Source organism: Pristiophorus japonicus, chromosome 11 (assembly GCF_044704955.1).
Source record: "Pristiophorus japonicus isolate sPriJap1 chromosome 11, sPriJap1.hap1, whole genome shotgun sequence".
NCBI lineage: Eukaryota > Metazoa > Chordata > Chondrichthyes > Pristiophoridae > Pristiophorus > Pristiophorus japonicus.
In genome coordinates, this window is record NC_091987.1 from 131,163,586 (window position 1) to 131,188,818 (window position 25,233).

General features: G+C 46.8%; 2 pseudogenes; both read right to left on the reverse strand.

The window, feature by feature from the left end:
* Window positions 1-13,817: 13,817 nt before the first annotated feature.
* On the reverse strand, window positions 13,818-14,052 carry LOC139276511 (U2 spliceosomal RNA; annotated as a pseudogene).
* A 147-nt stretch (window positions 14,053-14,199) lies between these two features.
* Window positions 14,200-14,434, reverse strand: LOC139276510 (U2 spliceosomal RNA; annotated as a pseudogene).
* Window positions 14,435-25,233: the final 10,799 nt, after the last annotated feature.

A 25,233-nucleotide genomic window follows, 5' to 3' on the forward strand; every position in this document is an offset into this window, starting at 1 on the left:
ATTGAAATATAATCTCTTATCATAATTCGCAGTTCATATCCATTATTTTAAACACGGTAACCATCCAGCATTAAAATATTAATACTTATCATAAATCCATCATCCTACATTTACATGGCACATTTAGACTCGCTCTTGCCTTACAAAAGTCTTTACGTGGGAACCGCCAATGGTGTAACGCCCTTTTAACACTCCCGGGAGCATTTCCCTTTTAAGACGACATCTTGTGGCTTCCCACGAGGTGCCGCCATCTTAGGTGTTCTGCTGGCTTTTGTCTGCAGAGCTCCGTTGCCACGAGGCTCACCGCCACCTTGAGCTCGCTGGCAAAGAAAGAAGAGGGAACAAGGAAGCAGGAAAGGGGAAAAAGAGAGAGAAGAAAAAAAATGGCCCATCTTACAGAAGTCGGTCTGGACTCGATCAGTCACAGTCCCGGTGAGTCGCTCCGAGCCTGCTGCCGCATCCACCGCTCTGGCTCGCGTTCCCCCGAGTCGCGCCCGCCGCCACCGCAGCCTCCGCTCCCGCCATTGTCGCCACACTTGTCGCCCCCCCTGCGGCCGCCGTGGCCACCTCTCCTGCATCCGCCGTGGCCACCACCATCGCAGCCGCTGCCGGCGCCCGCTTGTTCCGCTGCATGGGCCCCCCCCCCGATCCACCGGCCATCGATGGGCCTTCTGCTTCTCGCCCGCAGTGCCCCACTGGCCCACACTCCAACAATAGGCCCGCGCCTCAGCAATACCTGTTCTTCCAGGGTGGAGGCTGACCTGCAACTTTGTTCTTCCAGGGTCTGCTCATCTATGGAGGCTTGAGGTCAGGAGTTCTGGGCTGCTGTCGCCTGTGTGTGGATTTAGGTTGCAGCTCCAGCTCTTTGGGGACCCGGGGAGCAGCAGTCTGTGGAGGAGTGAAGTCTTTCCAGCTCCCGCGGACTTTTCCCATCCATCTTCTGCCGAAGAACGTTGGCCCATCGCCTGCAATGACCCATAACGGTAAACCGTGCGTCTCACCCCCGTGAGATACCTGCACATCCGCTCTGCCGAGAACAGGTATCAGTTCCTTGGTGTAGGTTTGCCGTGACCGGGACCAGCTTGGGTCGTGCAGCCGGGTTGTCCCACAGTTTCTCAAAAGTTCTCTGGCTCATCAACGACGGGCCCGATCCCGTGTCCACTGCCACATTCACTGGGACTTCGTCAATTTTTACTTCCATTATCACTGGGGGCGAATTGTTGGTGCATGTATACAGTCCTAACCCCTCATCTTCTTCTGCCTGCTCCTCGCTGAACAGTGGATCATCCACCATTTTCTCAACCACATAGTGAGTCTGATTTCTTTTACACATGCGCTGAAGATGGCCTTTAACGAGGCAGGTATTGCACATGTACTCCCCAAACCTGCACCGGTGAGCCCCATAGCTTCCTCCGCAGCGCCAGCATGGTGCTGCTTGATTGGCCCCCCTCAGCGGACTCGGAGTTCCAGGACCCCGAGATCCATGCTCTCTACCCCGGGCAGAGCCACGTTCTGCAGTTCTGTCCGTGGTGGGCACTATCCTGTGGACAGTGCCTGCCGGGTTCGAGACTGTGTGGATCATTTGCTTGGTACTGCAAGTCGAGGTCCTATATGCCCGGCTGACGGTGATGGCCTTTGTCAGGGTGACTGTGGGTTCCATGGCTAGCAGCTTGTGAAGGAGGCCCTCACGGCCAATCCCCATAACGAAAACATCCCACAAGGCCTCGTCAAGGTGTGCGCCAAAATCACACGGCGCCGCGAGTCTCCTGAGGTCCGCAGCATATTTGGTGACATCCTGGTCCTCAAGTCTGCAGCGATGGTAAAATTTGGATCTGGCCGTGAGGATGCTCTCCTTCGGTTTCAACTGGTCATGAATGAGTTCAGTCAGCTCCTCATATGACTTGTCCCTGGTGCTCCCAAGTGCCAGCAAATCCCTGACGAGACAGTAAACCTCATCGCCACAACTGGAAAGCAATATCGCCTTACACTTCTCTCTCATTGCGTCCGTGCTCCCCGTCAGGTCGTTTGCTGTGAAGTAGTACTCGAGCCTTTCCGTAAAGGCCTCCCAATCATTGCCCACGGTAAAATCCTTTAGCGAGCCCAGAGTAGCCATGGTTGCGTGGAGTTCGTCCGCTTTCTCGTTGCCAATGTGGTGTATGTAGCACACAAATCACTGACTCCACACGGTCTGGTGTTGATCTAACTGCTGTGACCTTAGTCCTTTATTGAACATCTCCAGAGTGCCCTCCAGGTGTGGTGGGCAGCCTTTTATACTGCCTCGTGCAGGTACTTTCAGGTCTCCCACTACAGTGCCCTCTGTGGTGCATCATTGTACTTATCATACATTTATTGTACCAGAGCAATACACAACAGTACTATTCGAAGGAGAGTTCTCTCGGTGACACAAATGATCTGGTCATTACCTCATTGCAGTTTGTGGGACCTTGCTGTGTGCAAATTAATTGCCATGTTTTCCTACATTACAGCAGCGACTACACTTTGCACTGGCTGTGAAGTTCTTTGAGATGCGTTGAGGACATGAAAGGTGTTACATTGAGTTACATTGAGTCTGCAGCACAGAAACAAGCCATTCGGCCCAACTGGTCTATGCCAGCATTTATGCTCCATACAAACATCCTCCCAGACTTCTTCATCTAATCCTGATTTGCTTAACCTTCTATTCCTTTTTCCCTCAGGTGCTTATTTAGCTTTCCCTTAATGCATCTGTGTTATTTGTCTCAACTGCTCCTCCTGGGTAAAGAAGTTCCTTCTGAGTTCCCTATTGGATTTATCAGTAACTATCTTATATTTACAGCCTCTAGTTTTGGACTCCCCATAAGTAGGAACATCTTCTGTACGGCCACTCTATCAAACCCTCTCATAATCTTGAAGACCTCTATCAGGTCCTCCCTCAGCATTCTCGTTTCTATAGAAAAGAGCCCTAGCCTGTTCAGTTTATCCCGATAGTTATGCGTCTCAGTTCTGATATCATCCTTGATATATATATGCAAGTTCATTTTTTTAAATATATAATTAGTAACTCTAATAAAGGTATCATAATTAAATTATTCTGCTCCTCCATCTGTGTCCTTTCTTTAGCCTGCACTAATTGAGCAGCTACATGTGTTGTACAGGCCATATGGTGATAAATTTAAATTATGGAACTCTCACTTTCAACCCCCAAAATCTGCTCATGTTCTGTAGAGAACTGAATGACTGTAACCTCAGCTAAGAGTTCTTTAAGTACCCCATGATCGTTAAAGGAGGCTGGGAGGGGAATGGCAAGGTCCAATGGGAGGCTTTCAGTGAAAGACAAGGACATTCAAGTCTATTTGAATTTCTGTTCCAACTTTTGAAGCTCCAACACCAATGTCTCCTCGACTGCACAATTCATCCTGATGATATACTTAAATTCAATTTGCTAAATTCTACGATGATGAGGCACTCAGTTTAAGTTACATGCATTGAGTTAATCTCCGACAGTCAGGCCAAGAGTTGAATTGTTGGCGAGCTGTGTGCTCATGCTACCAGATGATTCTCCAGTGCATTCATCCCTTTCTTTTTCTGTTCGATCAATTGCTATCATTCATTTTGTTCTTTATGGATCTTTCCCCTTGCTCATCACTGATTACATTTACAGAAGCTTGGAGTTATTCGATTTTATCCTTCAATATTGAGAACCCCATAAATGGCTCATCCTCAATCTCCCCACTTCAACACAGCACAACTGGCATCTAATTTGTTGTATAAGAGGTGAGCAGCCTTTCTCCAATTACAGTCCTCCTACTGGTGGTCACTGACTGCTGAAGGCATTCCTGCTTGACTGAGTTTCTGCTGAAATACAAGTACACAGTGCTCCTGGAAGGCTCAAATCCTCTTAGTTAGTGTCCTCGATCTTTTTTAGGAGGCAATCACTCTATCATGTGTAAGGAAGCACCCATCAGTTTGAATAGTTCTACATGTGACTTTCTCATGCAAACCAACCCAGAAAAGTAGCAAAAGCTAGCCAACCATTTCATTGGCAGACACAGTTCCCCGTCCCTAACCGCCCCCACCACCACCCCCACCCCCCCAAAAAAGTGTCAACTCAAAAACAGATCTGAATATAGACCTCATGACAGGTGGAAACAAAGATCTACACTGAAAGTGCAGGTGGGATTCTGAGTTTACTCGAGGTTTATTCCACTCTGCTGCCATACAAGTTTGGCAAAAACCCTGTTTAGATGCATAAATGGTATTTTCGCCAAACGCCTGCCAAAGTTACGGTAGCAAAGTGGGAGAGGCCCTGAAGAAGTTTTTCTAACTGGATGCAGATATTGCAAGTATCCTTAAATTTATTAAGAAAGAAGAAAAGACTTGCATTTACATAAGCATCTTTCACAACCTGAGAACGTCCCAAAATAATTTACAATAATTGATTACTTTTGAAGTGTAGTCACTGTTGTAATTTATGAAATGCAGCAGTCGATTTTAAGCACAGCAAGCTCCCAAAAATAGTAATGAGATAAATGACCAGATCATTTGTTTATAGGTGTTGATTTTGAAGACATAACTCCCCTGCTCTTCTTCAAAATAATATCATGGGATCTTTAACCAATTTAAAAATAAAACGGGTTGCTGCCCCCACTAAAAAATAGTGGATAGGGGCATGACATACAGCTGTGTCAATTCATCCACTGCTATCACCAACTGTTGTTTTTAGACTGCAGAGTTGTTTGTGACCCTGAGTAAAATAGGTTTATTTTCTTGCACTTGAAATGAAAATCATTGGGCCAAACTTCCTCTCAGGTTAGAGTGGCAAAATGGGCAGGGGCTTGAAATGGGGTGGAAACCTATCACAATGAGTCAAATGGTCCACTGGAAATCGGGTGAGAACCTGTCACAGTGGTCAAATGGTCCATTGGAAATTGGGTGAGAATCTGTCACAATGGCCAGGATTTTACTAACATTGGCGGGTCCGTGGTGGACGACGTCAGTGGTGGGTCCTGACCCCCACTGTCTGAAATGAATTTCCCTTGATGGGGCTTGTTAAGCCCACCCAGCACATTTCCCGGCCAATTAGAAGAAGTGGGTCTGGTGAAGTCATTTGATGACATGTCATCAGCCGTTTTCCTTAAAGGGACCGTGGCCAACTTTAATTTGACAGTTGTGCTGTCAGTGTTTTACAGCATTGATCTGACAAGCACTGCACAAAGGTACAGGGCTGCATCCAGGCTCTCCCATGATGCCCTCTATTTGTTTATGGAGGGTATCACAGCACACAGGGAGGTCCTCTTCCCTTCCCATGGGTGGAAGAGACCTCCCCAGGAGATCAACGCAGCCTGGTTGCACATTGCATAGGAGGGCACAAGCAGGGATTATGTCAGGAGGACAGGCTGCAGTAGTGCAAACCTTTCAATGGTCTCAGTAGAACACAAAACATTAGTATAAAGCCACACTCAACTTCATCCTGCTGAGCCTCTCATCACAACCCCATCACTCTGCCTACCCTACCCTACTCCTGAACATCCTTCTCACACCAACTTACCTTGCAACTCCACCCATCCCCCTCTACCTACATTATCATATCCCCATCTCATTAGCCACCCCTCACACTCATCCTAGTGCAATCATACCAACTAACAATACACAAGGGTAGGTACTTGGGTGTTTTATGCAATGTTCATGTAAAGTTTCTGTTAATGCGGTGTCAAACATTGAAACCTTTATGAGATTAAATAAGTGAGAGACATAAAAGCAGACTGTAAAAGATCCTATAGGTATGTAAAAAGGAAAAGATTAGTGAAAGTAAATGTGGGTCCCTTACAGGATGAGACAGGAAAAATTATAATGGAGAATACGGAAATGGTAGAGAAATTAAACATATAACGTGTGGGTGAAATTGCCCGCGAAGCTGGCGTTGACATCCGCTCATGCCAACCTCACGACCCGTGACAGCGCCTCTGCAAACTCCCGGGCAATTTCCCGGCAGGCGATAGTGACCTCCTCCCCGGGCGAAAAGTCTCCTCTGCCCCGTTAGCGCCCCCCAGAGGCACTAAAGGGGCTATAATAGGGGCAATTTCATCCCCAATAATTTGTGTCTGTCTTCATGGAAGCAGATGCAAAAAAACTTCCTGGAAATGGTGGAGAACCAAGGATCTAGCAGGAATGAGGAACTGAAAGAAATTAGTATTAGTAAAAAAATAGTACTGGAGAAATTAATGGGACTGAAAGGCGATAAAAAGCTGACTTGCATAAAGACTTGCAGCATAGTGAATCTGTTGTGGAAATGCAAAGAGGAAGAGCTTGTGTCTGAGGGAAGATATCTCTGTAAGGTTGGAGCTTTTACTATACATTTGAAGTTGCCAACTCAACAGCTGATTCAATGGTCATTCAACTCCCACCTCAGCTTGACATACGTGATCCCCGAGCAGCGAAGACCCTGTGAGTGAGCACATAAAATCAAAAAGTAGGCTCAAATGTATTCTTAATGATCTCTAAGCAAGGACATATTAACTTAAATTGGGTGATCCGCCATTACATGTCTAGTCTGCTCAGCGCTGATAGACCCAAAATCGGGGAAAGGCGTGTGGCGGCAGGTTCACAGCAGGGTCTCGACCCGCTGGGGAAAAAAACACTTTCCCACCTGACCCCCCAGAACATTCCAGCCAATCAGTCAAATGGTCTGCTGGAAATCAGGTGGGCATATTATGAAGCCGTGCAAATGAGAAAAATACATCATATGATGTATTTCCTGTCACCTGTGCCAGTACATTTCTATAGTCTCTGGCAGAACAACTGCATCAATAAAACATTTGCCTTTTCAAACCCCAAATTAAATTACTAACAGCAAATTTTTTAAATTCTGGCAAAAATTCTTCAGCTATAAATTTCTGAATTTCTAACTTCTGTCTGCTTGCTGTTTGGGTCTTATGTGAAATGAGTTGGTCTGTCACATTTGTGTGGGAGCACAGCGAAAAGCTGCCCATAACTCAGCACAAATGACACCTGCCCGGCATTCTTATTTGGAAGAAACCCTGGCCTTGAAATTGGTGGCCTGACCACCCACTGCCGCCGGATGCCACTGACTGCCACCGAGTTTTGCTGCCAGTCTCCCCTGTGTGCCAGTTTCCACTCAGGCTGCAGCCGGCAGGATGGGAGTACCGCTGGGAACCGCCCACTGATGAACTCTGGTGGCCAAGTGTCCTCCCGCCAAGCTGCCATATTGGTGCGTGCGGGAGTCGGCGGCAGCACGTGAAGGAACGCTGCGTGGAAGCAGGTCTAACCCTGACGGTAAGTACGAAGACCTGCAAAAAAAGGTTAGTGAACATCTTTTCATTATTTTTTTATAGCGTCTTACCTGTATGGACTCCCCTGAAGGACTTCCAGTGTTTTTCTTTGGTGATGATTTTCATTTTCAGGTCTTCTACCCTCCCTGGGCCCAACTCTATCCTCGGCGGCACTTGGGCGGCAATCACATTTGCTGACGAGATTGAGAGCTCCTGCCCACTGCTGCCCAAATTGACGCACAAGCCATTATTTGGCCGGCAGCCGGTACTGCCATCTCTTTTAGAGGAATCTTCCTGGCAAAGTACTGTCCGGTCTCTCGGCGGCCAGCGGCGGTCCTTTGGACGACACTTGGGCAGGCCTTGGCCTTCACCAATTTCAGGCCCCCTATGTATCATTGGATTTTTTTTTTTTATTTCAAAATATACTTTATTCATAAAAAGAATCTGTACAGTACATTCAATGGCATTTCATTACATTTCACTGCGGTCAGCAATCCCATAAAATACATCTGGGTGTTGACGGCAGTTTCGTTCGTTACATTTCTCGTTTTTCTGTTCAACTGCGATTCAGTACAATAAACAGGGTACATTGTGGTACATTGACACAAATTACATTTCATGTGTTACAATACAGAGCCCGGAATGGGTGATGGTACATTTACATTGTTTCTTTTCAGACTTGCATTTCATAACACACCTTACATTGTACATGGCACTACATTGATGTTTACAGGTTTGGTGCTCTATGTACACAAAGTGTAAATTATAAATACAAATACAAATACAGCCCGAGGGAGTTTGCTGCTGATTTCTGCCCCCGGGTTTTCCGTGGCGGAAGGGTTTTAGACTGTGGCCCTACCCCACCGTGCCTTTGCGGCGACTGCACCAATTTTCAGTGCGTCCCTCAGCACGTATTCCTGGATCTTGGATTGCGCCAGTCTGCAACATGCGGACGTGGTCATCTCCTTGTTCTGGAAGACCAGCAAGTTTCGGCAAGACCAAAGAGCGTCTTTGACCGAGTTGATGGCCCTCCAGCAGCAGGTGATGTCTGTCTCGGTGTGTGTCCCTGGGAACAGCCCGTAGAGCACAGAGTCCTGTGTTACGGAGCTGCTTGGGATGAACCTCGACAGCAACCACTGCATCTCTTTCCAGACCTGCGTTGCAAAGGCGCAATCCTGAAGGAGATGGGTGACAGTCTCGTCCGCCCCGCAGCCGGCCCGGGGGCACCGTGCTGTGCTGCTGAGGCGTCGGCTGTGCATGAACACTCTGACGGGTAGGGCCCCCCTCACCGCCAACCAAGCTACGTCTTGGTGCTTGTGTGTAAGCTTTGGCGATGAGACGTTCTGCCAAACAAGTTCGACAGTCCGCTCAGGGAACCACCCGACAGGGTCCACCGTCTCCTTCTTTCGGAGGGCGTCCAGGACCTTACGTGCTGACCACTGTTTGATGGCCTTGTGGTCAAAGGGGTTTCTTTTGAAGAACTTTTCCACGAAGGACAGGTGGACAGGCATGGTCCAACTGGTGGGGGCGTTTCGCGGCAGCGTGGCCAGACCCATCCTTCTCAACAATGGGGACAGGTAGAACCTCAGCACGTAGTGACACTTGGTGTTTGCGTACTGGGGGGCTGTGCATAGCTTGATGCAGCCGCACACAAAGGTGGCCATCAGGATGAGGGCCACGTTCGGAACGTCCTTTCCTCCACTGTCCAGAGATTTGTACATCGTGTCTCTGCGGACACGGTCCATTTTGGATCTCCAGACAAAGTGGAAGACGGCTCGGGTGACTGCCGCGGCGCTGCAGCGTGAGATGGGCCAGACCTGCGCCACGTACAACAACACCGAGAGCACCTCGCTCCTGATGACCGGGTTCTTGCCTGTGATGGAAAGGGAGCGCTGCTCCCAAAATGACAGTTTCTGTCTGACCTTGGCAATGCGCTCGTCCCAGTTTTTGGCGCACGCCCCGTCCGCTCCGAACCATATTCCCAGCACCTTCAGGAAATCTGGCTTGACGGTGAAGGGAATGGAGGCTCGGTCGGTCCAGTGACCAAAGAGCATGGCCTCGCTTTTGGTGCGGTTGACCTTTGCTCCCGAGGCCAGTTCAAACTGGTCGCAGATTGCGAGCAATCTGCGGACCGACTGCGTGTCCGAGCAAAAGACGGCGACGTCGTCCATGTACAGCGAGGTTTTGACCTGGGCGCCTCCGCTGCCTGGGATCGTCACCCCTCTGATGCCCGCGTCCTTCCTGATGGACTCGGCAAAGGGCTCGATACAACACACAAACAAGACAGACGACAGAGGACAGCCTTGCCTGACTCCAGATCTAATTGGAAAGCTTTGAGTTTCCCACCCGTTGATTAGAACTGCACTACTGATGTCTGTGTAGAGCAGTTTGACCCAATTTCGGATGCCCTCCCCGAACCCCATTTTGGAGAGCACGTCCATCAGGTACGTGTGCGATATCCTGTCAAAGGCTTTCTCCTGGTCCAAGCTGATTAAACAGGTGTTCACCCTCCTGTCCCGCACGTAGGCGATCGTATCTCTGAGTAGCGCGAGGCTATCAGAGATCTTCCTGCCGGGGACAGCGCAGGTCTGGTCCGGGTGAATCACCAGCTCAAGAGCAGACTTGACCCTGTTGGCGATGACCTTTGACAGGATCTTGTAGTCCACATTGAGCAGCGAAATGGGCCGCCAGTTTTTGATTTCCTCCCTCTCCCCCTTCTGCTTGTAGATGAGGGTGATGATGCCTTTCCTCATCGATTCTGACATGCTGCCGGCCAGAAGCATACCTCCGTACACTTCCAGCAGGTCCGGGCCTATCCAGTCCCACAGAGCCGAGTACAACTCGACCGGTAAGCCATCGCTTCCGGGAGTTTTATTCGTCTCGAAGGACCGGACGGCCTTTGTCAGCTCGTCCAGAGTTAGCGGGTGGTCCAGACTCTCTCGCTTACCGTCGTCTAAGACCTCCGAAATAGACGACAGGAAAGACTGGGAGGCCGCGCGGTCTGTGGGCTTGACGTCGTACAGCCTGGCATAGAAGGATTCGCTGATCCGCTGCATGTCAGGCTGCGAAGACGTCACAGAACCGTCTTCTTCCTTTAGGCTGGTGATCACAGAGCTCCCCCTGTGTACCTTTTGGAAGAAGAAACGCGAACACGTCTCATCCTGCTCGACGGAGCGGACTCTGGATCGGAAGATGATCTTAGAGGACTCCGAGGCAAAGAGCGAGGCTTGCTGGCCCTGCACCTCTTCGAGTTCCTCCGCGACATCGACCCCCATCGACTGCAGCAGGAGCAGGTTTTGCATATTTGTCTGGAGTCGGGATAATTCCCTCTGTCTCCCTCTCGCCTCCTGAACACCTTTGAGGATGAAGAACCTCTTGATGTTCGTCTTGATTGTTTCCCACCAGCGCATCGGGGAATCGCAGAGGGGTTTTACGGTTCTCCAACCTTTGTAATCCCTCTTGAGTTCCTCAATGTTTTCCCGAGTCAACAGTTTCACGTTCAGCTTCCATATCCCTCTGCCAACTTTCTGGTTGTCCTGCATGTGACAGTCAGCCAGTAGGAGGCAGTGGCCAGAGAAGAACACCGGCGTGACGTCGTTGGATCTGACCTTGAGCGTGTGGGACACAAACAGGAAGTCAATTCTGGAACGGACGGACCCGTCTGGTCTCGACCAGGTGTATCTGCGTGGTGTTCCGTCTGCAGGGTTGCTGAAGACGTCGCACAGCTTGGCATCTTTTACCGCATCCATCAGGAGTTTGGACGTGGCGTCCAGTTTGCTGTCGGCTCTGCTGGATCGTCCAGCCGCATCGATGATGCAGTTGAAGTCACCACCCAGAATGACCGGTCTGGACGTTGCCAGTAACAGTGGGAGCTGCTGGAAGAGGGCCAGCCTCTCGTTCTTCACAGCTGGAGCGTAAACATTAATTAACCTGAGAGGGGAGTTTTTGTACATTACATCTGCTACGAGGAGGCGGCCGCCCACCACCTCCTTAACTTCGGTGATGGTGAAGTGGCCTCCCCGCAGCAGAATGCCCAAGCCGGAAGCTCGGCTGTCGTTGCCCCCTGACCAAATGGATGGTCCATGGGTCCACCATCGTGACCACTGCCGGTAACTGCTGAAGTGCGGCAGGCCGCACTCCTGCAAGAACAGCAGGTCCGCTTTGACCTTGGCGAGGTACCCCAAGGTGGAAACACATCGCGTAGTCGATTTCACGCTACGCACGTTAATACTAGCAATTTTTAAATCCATTTTTAAGCTATGTTTTACATTTACATACATTGCAGTTCAGATACATCGTTTTCAATTTCAGGTAAACCGTTTTCAGTTGCTTCATATTCCACAATGGCGATTTCCAGCATGTCTAAGTTATTACTATTTACATCAAATTCAACATTTACTGCACCTGGGGTGGCGTGGTCATCATCGTCCTCTGCTGTGGGGATGTTTTGACCAGGGGACTGTTGCAGTTCTGCGATTAAGTCCTCAATGTTCTCTGCAGTGTCCTCGCCTGGTGTTGGTGGTTCCCCCTTTTCGTCAGTCGCGGCGGTGTCGAGCTGGTGTGCGTCGACCGCTGCGTCGCTCCCGGTGTTCCGGAGGTGGGGTGTGCTGGGCACTTCGCTGCTCCCGTTATCCCGAGGCTGGTCTGCGTTGGTTTCTCCTTCGCTCCCGGTTTCCCGGAGCTCGTGTGCGCTGGGACCTTTGTTGCTCTCTGGTTCCTGGGGCAGGGCTGTGTTGGTCGCTTCCCTGCTCCCGTTTTTCCGTGGCCGTGGGATGGCGCATTGCCTCTTCTTCAGGCGGTGGCACTTTTCCTCATCAGACAAGCTGCCGTCGCTGGTTTCTGCCGAGCTTGGTGGTCGCCTCTTGGCCTTGCGCCTTTTCCCGACTATCTGCCATTCCGCTTCCTCGTCTGATGTCAGCTCGTCTCTGGGTTCGGTGCTCTGGGGGCGAGGTTCGCTGCTGGCTGCTGGTGGCTCGCAGCTCGCGGTAGCAGTGTTCTCTTCCTCGCCGTCTTGTCCCGAGTTCATGGTCGGGGGGAGGGTGTGGCTCTCCTCTGGCGCGTTGTGTCCGTCAGCTTCCTCCTCCTCTGGTGCAAAGTTCTTTGCTGTCTGCGCATAGCTGCGATTGCGTTTGGGGCAGTTTTTGTAAAGGTGCCCAGCCAGACCACAGAGGTTGCAGCACTTGGTCTCCTTGCAGTCTTTTGACTGGTGGCCCTCGTTCTTGCAGTTTCGGCAGATGACCGTCTTGCAGCTTGCCGCCACATGGCCTGCCTTCCCGCAGGTGCGGCACACGTTGGGTTGGCCAGCGTACACCATGTAGCCCCGGCTTCCTCCGATGGAAAAGCTGGAGGGTGGGTGCAGGATGGTTCCGCTGGCGTCCACCTTCAAGGTGGCCTGGATCTGGCGCTTGCTGGTCCATATTCCGTACCCGTCTTTCACGTCACTGCTGCTTCCTGCCCCATCGACAAACCTGTTGAGGAAAGTCAGCACATCTATGACGGGGATGTGGGGGTCGAACATTTGCACTGTGATAGTGCGTCTTCGCTGCGACGGGAGGGTGAACAGCGGCTCCCAAGTTAGCACTGAGCGCACCGGTTCACTCGCCTCCTTCAAACCCTTCAGGAACTTCAGGCAGAGGGTGACGGTTCTGAAGGTCACATCGAAGTAACTTCTCTTCGGGAGGTCCTGCAAGGCGAAGACGTCGGCGAGTTTCATGCCACATGTTCCCAGCAGGAGTTTCTTCACGAAAAGTTCCCGGTTGATCATTGTCTGTCCTTCCACTTTCTTTACCGTCACTCGGATGGTGTTTCGGACTCCCTGGTTCGCCGCTCGGTTGGCCGCCATCCGGGTTGCAGGTTCCTCCTTTCGCTGTGAGTTTTGGCCGAAGCCTTCATTCTCTCGTTTCCCCAGTCCGGGGCACGGGCGGACCTCCGTGTCCGCCCCCTGACAGGCCCAAGGGCCCGTCGAATCGTTAGTCAACATGCAGATTTTGTCTCCTCTCTCCAATTGGCGCCTGGCTCAAGCCAAAGGCCAGAGCCAGCAAAACTGGAAAAACGAGTTTCTGCAGTCAGTCGATTTTCATATGAATGCCCAATCAACAGGTACTCCACTTGATCTTAGCCAAAAGGCCGAGAACCACGCCTTACTGCTATTAAGCTTAACCTGCGCAAACATTTCAGTGTATCATTGGATTTTTTTTTTTTTTAATTCGTAGCCAATCGTTCCAATTCTTTGTCAAATCACAAACGCCAGAGGTCACCTTGCACATGCCAAGGATCACTCTGCGCCAATGCTCTTAGCCAAAAGGCCTAGAGCCACTGCACCGTTCCTGGAAGTACTGCAATACCAGGTTCGTGCCATGGAGGTGGATGGGTCAAGCCACCCCACACACCTCCGTGGAGGTGGATGGGTCAAGCGTATCATTGGATTTTTTTTTTTTTTTTTAATTCGTAGCCAATCGTTCCAATTCTTTGTCAAATCACAAACGCCAGAGGTCACCTTGCACATGCCAAGGATCACTCTGCGCCAATGCTCTTAGCCAAAAGGCCTAGAGCCACTGCACCGTTCCTGGAAGTACTGCAATACCAGGTTCGTGCCATGGAGGTGGATGGGTCAGGTCCCCCACACACCTCCGTGGAGGTGGATGGGTCAACCCTCCCCACCCACCTCCTGTTTCCAAAAATGCAAGCATATACCTTCCTGACCAGGGAGAAACCACCCGGAGGTCATGGTGGCTGGTCAGAAACGGTACTACACTTGATCTTAGCCAAAAGGCTGAGAAGCGTATCATTGGATTTTTTTATTTATTTATTTATTTATTTTTTTAAATTCGTAGCCAATCGTTCCAATTCTTTGTCAAATCACAAACGCCAGAGGTCACCTTGCACATGCCAAGGATCACTCTGCGCCAATGCTCTTGGCCAAAAGGCCTAGAGCCACTGCACCGTTCCTGGAAGTACTGCAATACCAGGTTCGTGCCATGGAGGTGGATGGGTCAGGTCCCCCACACACCTCCGTGGAGGTAGATGGGTCAACCCTCCCCACCCACCTCCTGTTTCCAAAAATGCAAGCATATACCTTCCTGACCAGGGAGGAACCACCCTGAGGTCATGGTGGCTGGTCAGAAACGGTACTACACTTGATCTTAGCCAAAAGGCCGAGAAGCGTAGCATTGGATTTTTTTTTTTTTTATACTACTGCAAAAGGGCACGTTGCTGGCACAAAGTAGAGGGATTACTCTGGGTCTGACCCAGTCCAAATCTGATCTGGGTCTGCCTGACAGTGAAACTGGATGTGGCACATGTAGAAACTAAAGTGTCCCATTCCCCAGCACTGACATCTGAAGCTCAATGTTCTAGTGACCACCTCAGTGGCGCAACGTACTAGTCCATCTAATGGAAGCACTCAGAGGCCCGAACTCTTTTCGGGGTCCATCCTCATTAGCATTTTGGAGTAGCTCGCCAATCAGAAGAGGCAGGAAAATCCGGAGGCTCTTTTAAGGAGCTGAACTGATACGGATGTGTTAACAGGGGGTTGGGGGGGTGGGTGTGGGAGGGGAGGGGGTTATTGATCCCACGGAATGACTGTGGAGGGTTGCGCATTGGGAGGGGTCAATTTTTGATACACCGAGCTGTGCAAAAATGATCCGAAATGTTTTGAATATTTTTTTGAGCAGTCCCTTTGGCGGCCGCTGGTTAGGCCACTCAACACAGAGAACTAATTGGTGGACAGCTGTAGCATGTGCTCTGCCCATTGGTTCTTCAAAACAGCATTGGGCTCCTCGTGCAGGATGACAGGAACTGTATCAGGACAGCCACTTAATACGATAAGCATTCCAAAAAGAAAGGCAGGCTCTGAACTGAAATCTCTCAGTTCAAATGTAATGAAATATATCCTTAGTTTCTACTGAATAACATTTACATTACACAGATCAGGAGACATTAGCCAGACTGCAACATCACAGCTTTGGCCTGAAGAGCTTTCCTTGATCTAAGAAAGACTGTGTCCTATGGATATTACCTCCTGCTATTTTATTTAACAATGTAATTCTGTCCTTTAATATTTTTTAAATTCATATCGGATTTGATAGACATTGTGTACTTAACGCTGGAATGATCACTTCATTGCAGTATTGTCGGAGGTGTTGTCTTTTGGATGAGACGTTAATCCGAGGCCCCAACTGCCCTCTCAGATGGATGCAAAAGATTCCCATGGCACTATTCGAAGAAGAGCAGGGGATTTCTCCTCGGCGTCCTGCTTGATATTTATCCCTAAACTGAAAGGACTGACAAACAGATTATCTGGGCTTTATCACATTGTTGTTCGCGGGACCTTGCAGTGTGTGAATTGGCTGCCGTGTTTCCTATATCACGACAGTGACTACACATCAATGGCTGTAAAGGGCATGAAAGGCGCTATATGGTTACAAGTCTTTCTTTTTAATACTTCTATTTTACACAAAAACGAACAGACTTCTAACTCACGCTGCTGCCTTCTGCTGACATTCAATAGTGGATCAACTGCATTAATTATGAGTAGAGACTAGAGAAGTTAGGATTGTTCTCCTTAGAGCAGTGAGTTTAAGGCGAGATTTAATAGAGGTGTTCAAAATTATTAGGGGTTTTTGATAGAGTAAATAAGGAGAAATTGTTTCCACTGGCAGGAGGGTTGATAACCAGAGGTCACAGATTTAAGATAATTAGCAAATGAAGCAGAGGAGAAATGAGGAAAAAAATGTTTTAATGCGGTGAGTTGTTATGATCAGGAATGCTGTAAGTAACTTTAATTTTAGGTGTCTTTTGTTGCTCAATAGGTTAGAGCTGACGTCAACTGGCTATACTAACAGTTAATTTTGAGAAGTAAAACAAAGATTGATGCATGTAAATATCTAAGCAGTAATTAACAAAATGGAGCAGTAAATTATATTCGAGTAGGGCTCGTAACTCATGGATGCCTGTTGCTTGTTCCTGTCTACAATTGTCTTCTGGGCCTGGTGATTGCCTCTACGCTAACCTAACAACAACAGCAACTTGTGTTTATGTAGCACCTTTAATGTAATAAAACATCCCAAAGTGCTTCACTGGAGCTTTATCAAAAAAAGCAAAATTTGACACCGAGCCACATAAGATGTTAGGCCAGATGACCAAAAGCTTGATCAAAGAGGAAGGTTTTAAGGAGTGTATTAAAGGAGGAAAGAAAAATGGAGAGGTGGAGAGATTTAGGCAGGGAATTCGAGAGCTTAGGACATCGGCAGCTGAAGGCACAACTGCCAATGGTGAAGCAATTAAAGTCGAGAATGTTCAGAAGGCCAAAATAGATGGAGCGCAGAGATCTAAGGGGATTATCTCGGAGGAGATTACAGAGATAAGGAGGGGTGAGGCCATGGAAGGATTTAAAAACAAGGTTGAGAATTTTGAAATCGAGGTGTTGCTTAACTGGGAGCCAATGTAGATCAGCGAGCACAGAGGAGATGTTATACCCTACAAAACGGAATTGTGGCAAAATACAACCACTCGGGAATTTTCCCCATTACTTCTCTTTTTCTATCAAATCACAATGGAGACATGTACTCATCCAGATACAGTTAGCATCTTGTGGCCATACTCTAACATTTTGCCTCAATTCTAACCCCAACACAATGGGTTTCTGTTCTCGCAGCTCATGACTCACTATCTGTACCTTGAAGATAACAAGAATTATGATTGTAAGAAACCTAGTTTCAACATCATCTTTACATTAATTAGAAAGAGGAGGCTTAAACTATAGGCAAACAAAACTTAATACTAAACTGCAATCCAAGAAAGCTTAATACTGAAAGGTAGTAAAAAGAATTACATTCCAACAATGCACTATCTGAAAGGGTGGTGGAAGCAGATTCAATAGTAACTTTCTAAAGGAATTGGATATATACTTCAAAGGGAAAACAATTGCAGGGCTATGGGGAAGTAATGGGGTAATTGAACAGCTCTTTCAAAGAGCCAACACAGACACAATGGGCTGAATGGCCTCCTTCTGTGCTGTATGATTCTATGAAACATCCAATCCAGGGATATTTTCTCAGATGAACACAGAAAGTGTACAACAGATTGAGCAACATCTGAATGAGAAAACTAAGTTGACTTCTGGGTGGTTGCTTCATTGTGTTGAGATCAGAATTTTAAATGTAAGTATTAAGCTTTGTATCAGGAGTTATACACAGCAAGATTAAATGGAGTAAGTCTTGGCACATTGGAATTCTGTACTTGGATCTGAAGTAGATTTTTAAAAATTCCACAGGCATTTCCAAAGACTTCTTGCCATAATGTTGAAATGACAAGAGACTGGGGGGGAAACCCTTGCGGAATTGGCAGGGCGGGGGGCTCAATACTTTTAGGGTGCGCTTAACCCTTTGAGTACTGAAATATATTTAGCAGCCTTTCATTTACACCTCATAATGCCGACAGCAAACATTTGCCATACTTATTAAAAAGTAATTAACTTTTATATTTTTAATTTTGTCCCCCTCCTACATGTTCCTTTGCACTTCATGCAGCATTCATTAGCCCAGACTGTGGGCAAAAGGTGCATCAAAGTGGCCCAAATGATTCACTTGCAAATTCTCCACCCATGGGGAAGCGCCTCAACTCACGGACACCAGACCGAAATAGGGAACTCACACAATGCCTAAACATAACCCACGTCTGGACATTCCACATATTAATGCATCAAACCAGGTCACTGCTAGGCTGCTGCTTTCTGTTTGTACTTATAGAAACACCTGGAACCTTTAACCATTCATAATGTTAAGGAAGCCAAGCCTCACAGCTTAATCCCACAGTTACTTTTATCTTGCTATGTTCAACGGCGAGCACCATCGATAAACTTTTATCACTGGTAATAGCGAGCAATTAGCAATAATTGGGTGAGGTGTAAAACACGAGGCCAATTCATTGTCACCCGTTCTCCACCCAGCGAGAGAAGTTCGCATTTTCTCCTTTGGTATGGGATTTTCTGTAGTCAGCGTGAAACAGTTACAGTTTTTAATAAAAATAAATCGGCTGGCTGCTTTAAAACAGTGAAGTACTAAATAGAAGGAGCTTTCAAAACTCAATGTCACATCAATCAGGTCAGGACTCTAAGCGTTGTAATAGAAAGAGTGACAGCGCTGAACAGGGTTGGAAGTTTGGTTCTCTGACTGGGGGGTGAAATGTGACCACTTCCAACATTGTTTTTCTCAAAGTATTAATTATGATTTTGCCCAAAGTAATAATTATGAAAGGGACTAGGCTATGCAGTGCTTTAGCAAACTATCTTTCACCTCTGGGACCTGCATCCTGCATTTGAGTCTAGCTCAGACTGATGGGATGACACTTTCCTCTCTCGAAGAGCTGTGACGGGGGCTTTGGGAACTGAGTTTGGGGAAATATCAAATCTGTTTCTAGAGGGCACAAATCAGCTGCATAAATTTAATCACATCTAATTGGCTGTGATATCTTCACAGAGCACAAGCACACACAGCTTCCTACATGGCAGGCAGCTCTCTCGGAAGACTCCGGAATGTTCCTGGTTCTGTTTATTATTAACTAGGCAGTTGCAGTACACAATACGTCCACATCCAGTGTGGAGCGACAAACATTACAAGCTTACAGACATTACACTTCTCCATCCTTAATGAAGAAGTTATTGTAACAAACATCATACATAAATTTCATGTTTATACATAACACAGGATATAATTTTTTTTTTTCCTATTTACAAATTTAACTTTACCACTTGTTTTCTGTTTCGAAGAGGATACCTTCGCTCTCAAACAGAACCTTCCAAACATGGTGTCGAATCTAAACTCATTCGAGGCTCATCCTGGAATTTCCTTGATTTTCATTTGAACTCACTCTAACTTCAGGCTCTTTGTTTTCCTGATTCAGACTCAGACTTTCATTCTGATTCTCTCCTGGATTTGTTTCCAGTACATCGAATTTAGGATTTGCTACTGGTGTATCAAAACTATCTGATGAGTCAGAAATAATTGAATCATTCCCACCTTCAACTCCTTCCATGTCTGTAGGTAAAATATAATCAATATGAACAAACCTAACCTGTCCATTATCAAACATCTTTACCAAATATGTACGAGGACCACATATCTTCACCACTCTTCCTGGTAACCACTTTAACCATTTATGGTGATGGTTCTTCACTCTCACCTTCTGGTTTAATTTCACACTTCTCTCTTTTACTCCATCTCTATCATGATTCTCTTTCTGTTTTAATTGTGCCTCTTCTACAGACTGTGCCAAATTTGGTTTTAACAACGAGAATCTGGTTCGTGGCTGTCGTTTGAGAAACAACTCTGCTGGTATTCTACTAGTAGTTGTATGAGGAGTATTTCGATATGTAATCAAAAAATTAGCCAATTTGTGATCCAATGACAACTGTTGTTTCCTTGGATTTGGATCTAACATTTGTTTTATGAGGGCACATTTTACAATTTGTACAGTGCGCTCTGCTGCACCATTCGAAGCAGGATGGTATGGTGGAACCTTGGTATGTTTCACACCATTTTTGCTCGTGAATTGTGAAAATTATTCTGAAAGAAATTGTGGTGCATTATCCGAAACAATCTCTTCAGGGAGGCCAAATGAAGAAAATAATTTTCGTAAAATGTCCACTGTTTTACTTGTTGTTATTTTCCACATTGGAAACACCTTAACCCACTTCGAATGGCTATCAATCACAATGAACAATTGTTGTCCTTCTAACTCAGCAAAATCAATATGTAGACTTTGCCACACCCTGGGAGGCCATTTCCATGGCTGTAATGGTACTGATGGTGGTTGCTTGCTTACCGATTGACATGTCGTACACTGACTCACAATGTACTCTATATCTTTATTAAGATCTGGCCACAATAAATAACTGCGTGCAAAACTCTCGGTCAAACACATTCCCAGGTGCTGGTCATGGAGGTCTCCAAATAATTTGGACCTGAGTTTATTTGGTATAACCACTCTTGCAACCCACATGATACAATCTTTATCGACTGATAATTCATTCCTACGAATTAAGAATGGATGTGTATCTTTGTCTGTTACCTGGTTTGGCCATCCATTTGCAATATAATCATACACCTTTGACATCACTGGGTCACGTTTGGTTGCTCTACCAATCTCTTCAGCTGTGACTGGCAGTTCATCAATGTATGAAAAATAAAACACTTCTTCCCTATCGGGTGTAACTTGTGATGGGGAAGGCAATCTAGATATTGCATCAGCATTACTGTGATCAGCTGATCGTCTGTATTCAATATCATATGTATATGCTGACAAAATCAAAGCCCATCTCTGCATTCGGGCTGCAGCTAATGTTGGAACTGGGGACTTTGGATGGAGGATTGCTGTTAGGAGCTTATGGTCCATAACGATGGTAAACTTACGACCATACAAGTATTTGTGAAACTTCTTGACCCCAAAAATTAATGCCAAAGCTTCCCTTTCAATTTGCGCATAATTACTCTCACTGGCACTGAGAGTGCGTGAAGCAAAAGCAATTGGTCTCTCCTCCCAACTACGTAATACATGAGAGATCACTGCCCCAACTCCATACAGAGAGGCATCACATGCTAGCTTAATCTCCTTAGATATGTCATAGTGAACTAACAAATTTGCTCTCTACAAATTTGCTTTTACACTCCTTGAATGCTGTATCGCATTCTTTTGACCACTTCCAATGTACCTGTTTTTTCAAAAGTTCATTCAGTGGATGTAATTCTGTTGCTAAATTTGGTAGGAACTTCCCATAACAGTTCAAAAGACCCAAGAATGAACGAAATTCAGTGACATTCCTGGGAGTGGGTGCATTTCTAATTGCATCCAATTTTTCCATGGTTGGATGTAAACCATCTTTGTCTACTCTGTACCCTAAGTATTCCACTGAGGTTTTAAATAACTCACACTTACGAGCAGACACTCGTACTCTGTGCTTCTCTAGCCGTTTGAGGACTTCATTCAATATGTTATTATGAATTTGCCTATTTGGTGCTGAAATTAGTATGTCATCCAAATAACATACTAATCCTTCAATACCTTGCAAAATCTGGTTCATAACCCCTTGGAATATGGCAGAGGTAGAAGACACTCCAAACGGTAGCCTATTAAATTGATATAGGCCTAGATGAATATTTATAGTCAAACATGACTTGGACTCCTCATCTAGTTCAAGCTGTAAGTAGACATTCGGAAGATCCAGTTTTGAGAAGATCTGACCACCTGTCAGTGCTGTGAACAAACCTTCTATATTCGGCAATGTATTGGGGACATTACCCTCTCGAACCTGGTTTACGGTTACTTTATAATCACCACACAATCTTACCTTACCATCGGACTTAGGTACAACAACAATGGGTGTAGCCCAATTACATCGCTCTATCTTACAAATAATGTTCTCAGTCTCTAGTCTTTTGAGTTCTTGCTCAACTTTCTCCTTGAGTGCATATGATATGGAACGTGGCTTGTAGTGAACCAATTTAGCGTCCTTCTGTACCCTGACACTCGCCTTGAAGTCTTGGATCGGAATGCCCGTTTCGCAGAACACCTTCGGATACTTCTTGATAACCTCACCGTTGATCAAAATCTCGCTTCCACACAGAAAATCTTACTCCAATCCAGCTTCAGTGAGCTCAACCAATTTCTTCCTAGTAAGGCATACTTGTCTCCTTTCACTATATTCGAGGCAAGCTCTGAAATTGATCTTTATATTTCACCGGTACGGTGATACAACCTACCACAGGAATTTTCTCTCCCGAGTAGCCTCGCAGCTCTTTCTTGGATTTCTCCAGTTGGAAATCATGCAATTTGTCGAGGTACAGCGACTCCAGTACTACAGTCATGGATGCACCTGTGTCAATTTCCATTGGTATCTTGAATCCCGCAACATCTATGTGGATTTTGATGCTTTCCGAATCGCTGTCCATTAACTTCGTGCTCCTGGTGACATATAATTCTAACATCTCCTCGTTCTGATGTGGTTCTTCCATGCTATGTAGTCTCTTGGGATTTCTACTTATAGCTTTGAACGCTGGACTCATAGCTTTAAAAATTGATTTACCCTTCAGTCGGCTTGCAAGATGCCCAGTCTTTCTGCAGAAGAAACATTCTGCCTTCACGTATGAACAACTTTGAGCAATGTGTTGTCCCAGGCACCTATAGCACGACTTAGACGCTCTGTTAGAATTTCCAGTTTCTGAGACTTTGGGCCCCCACCGTCTTTTACTTTGAAGCTGCAGGTGATTTACCTCGGTTGACTGACGACCGTAATTATTATTTAATTCTCGGGAATATTATTCGGCCATGCCCATCGACCTCACTGTCTGACAAGCAATCTTAAAATTCAAGTCATCCATCATCAATAACTTCCTTCTGATCGCATCATTTTTCACCCCACAAACAAAACGATCCCGTAATGCTCGGTTTTGAAAGTTTCCAAAATTACAGTGCATCGATAGCTTTTTTAGCGCTACAATGTAATCACTGATACTTTTATCAGCCTTTTGATTCCGAATCCCGAAACGATAGCTTTCATCAATTTCTAACGATTTAGGGTTATAGTGCTGCTCCAGCTTCGTTAAAATCTCGTTAAGCATTGTATCCTTTGGCTCGTCAGGCACAAGCAGATTTACAAGGGTTTTGCTCAATGCCGGACCCGCCTCCGATAAGAAGATCGCTTTCTTACGTTCCAACACAACCCGGTTCTGGACTGCATTGTCTGGAACTTCTATTATGTTATTTGCAGTAAAATACATTTCTAGCCGATCCACATTCGCTTTAAAACGTTCCTGGTCATGTCTATATTCCCGCAAATGTCCGATTACACCTGTCATTTTAATCTCCAGCTGTTCACACCGTGTGCTGTATTTTGCCTTGGATTTTGTAGCATTTTTCCAAAGACAGAAACTTCCAAAGTCTCTCTGTCGGCTGGCTGAATCCTTCACGAACAAAATTTCAGCTTTAAATCATCCAAAAAATCCCATCTCGCCGCCGAATGTGATATATTCACAGAGCAAAAGTACACACAGCTTCCTACATGGCAGGCAGCTCTCTTGGAAGCCTCTGGAATCTGCCTGGTTCTGTTTATTATTAACTATGCAGTTGCAGTACACAATACGTCCTCATCCACAGTGTGGAGCTACAAACATTACAAACTTACAGACATTACATTGGCGATGTAATTCAGGGACGCTGCAAAAAAAGTTTGTGGGATGTGAAAAAGTTCCATTGCTACTCAAGATTTGGGATGAGAGTTCACTGTCGAGAGTAACTTTGAAGGTAGCATTGTTTTAACTTTTATTTATATTTGTAAATCTGCACTCGTCAAAGTGAGGGCAGTCAGTGGTAAATGTGTACATGATAATGGTTAGGCCCAGTTAAGAGTGCTACGTGTAATTTTGGGGACCATGTTATAAAATAGACATTAAAGCCATCAAGTTGGTAATGAGATGAGGAGGTTCTTTAGACACTGGCTGTGTTTTCACTGGAGATTTAATAGTGTTAAAAATGATGAAGGATTTTCATTGGGTAAATAGGTACAGACCATTCCTCTGGTTTAGGGAGTAATGATAAGAGGTCATGGAAACTAACTTCGATAGCCCCCGAAACCGGGTGCGGGGGTCGCAATGTACAATTAACCTGCACCTGTTGCTTCCGACGCAGGCAGCATGCAAACTTTGTGCTGCCTGCTAATTTAAATGATTGCAGCATTCATCAACATCTTAGGCAGTCCCTTGGAATTGAGGAAGACTTGCTTCCATTCCCAAAGTGAGTTCTTTGGTGGCTGAACAGTCCAATACGAGGGCCACAGACTCTGTTACAGGTGGGGCAGACATTCATCGAAGGAAGGGGTGGGTGGGGCTGGTTTGCCGCGCGCTCCTTTTGCTGCCTGCGCTTGACCTCTTCATGCTCTTTGCGTTGAGATTCATAGAGCTCAATGCCCTCCCGGATGCATTTTCTCCACCTCGGGCGGTCTCACAGGTGTCAATGGTGATGTCGCACTTTACCAGGGAGTCTTTGAGGGTGTCCTTGTAACGTTTCCGCTGCCCACCTTTGACTCGTTTACCATGAAAGAACTCCACATAAAGCATTTGCTTAGGGAGTCTCATATCTGGCATGCGAACTATGTGGCCTGCTCAGCGAAGCTGATCGAGTGTGGTCAGTGCTTCAATACTGGGGATGTTAGCCTGGATGAGGACATGTTGATGCGCCTGTCCTCCCAGGGGATTTGCAGGATCTTGCGGAGACATCGTTGGTGATATATCTCCAGCGACTTGAGGTGCCTTCTATACATCGTCCATGCCCCAGATCCATACAGGAGGGCGGGTATTACTACAGCCCTGTAGACCATGAGCTTGGTGGTAGATTTGAGGGCCTGGACTTCAAACACTCTTTTCCTCAGATGGCTGAAGGCTGCACTGGCGCACTGGAGGCGATGTTGAATCTCCACATCTGCCTTTGATGATAAGAGGCTCCCGAGATATGGGAAATGGTCCACATTGAGGCAGTGCTAAATGTGTTATTGATTGGCTAAACACCTCATCAGGGGGTCCAAGTTTGTGCAAGGCTAGCACCGCTTAAAGCTAGCTTGCTCTGCTTAAATCCAGTCTGCACCTCTTAAAGAGGAGTGCGTTCAGGATGCTTGCAGTTGCTGGAAGTGGCTGGGGAAGAGAGTTTGACCTGCAAGGGTAGTGACTAATGGCTCAACAGGGGAGACAGCATGCTCCAAGGTTCTCAGATGCTGCATTGGAGGCCTTGGTGGAGGAAGTGGACAGGAGGCAAGAGGTCCTCTATCCACAGGGGGCCAGGAGGCCCTCCAGCAAAACTCTGAGAGGTCAATGGTAGCAGGTAATCGCGGCGCTCAATGCCAGACGTCAATCTCCGAATATTTGGATGTAGTGCCGCAAAAAGTATAATGACATCACAGGAGTGGTCAAGGTCAGTGAAT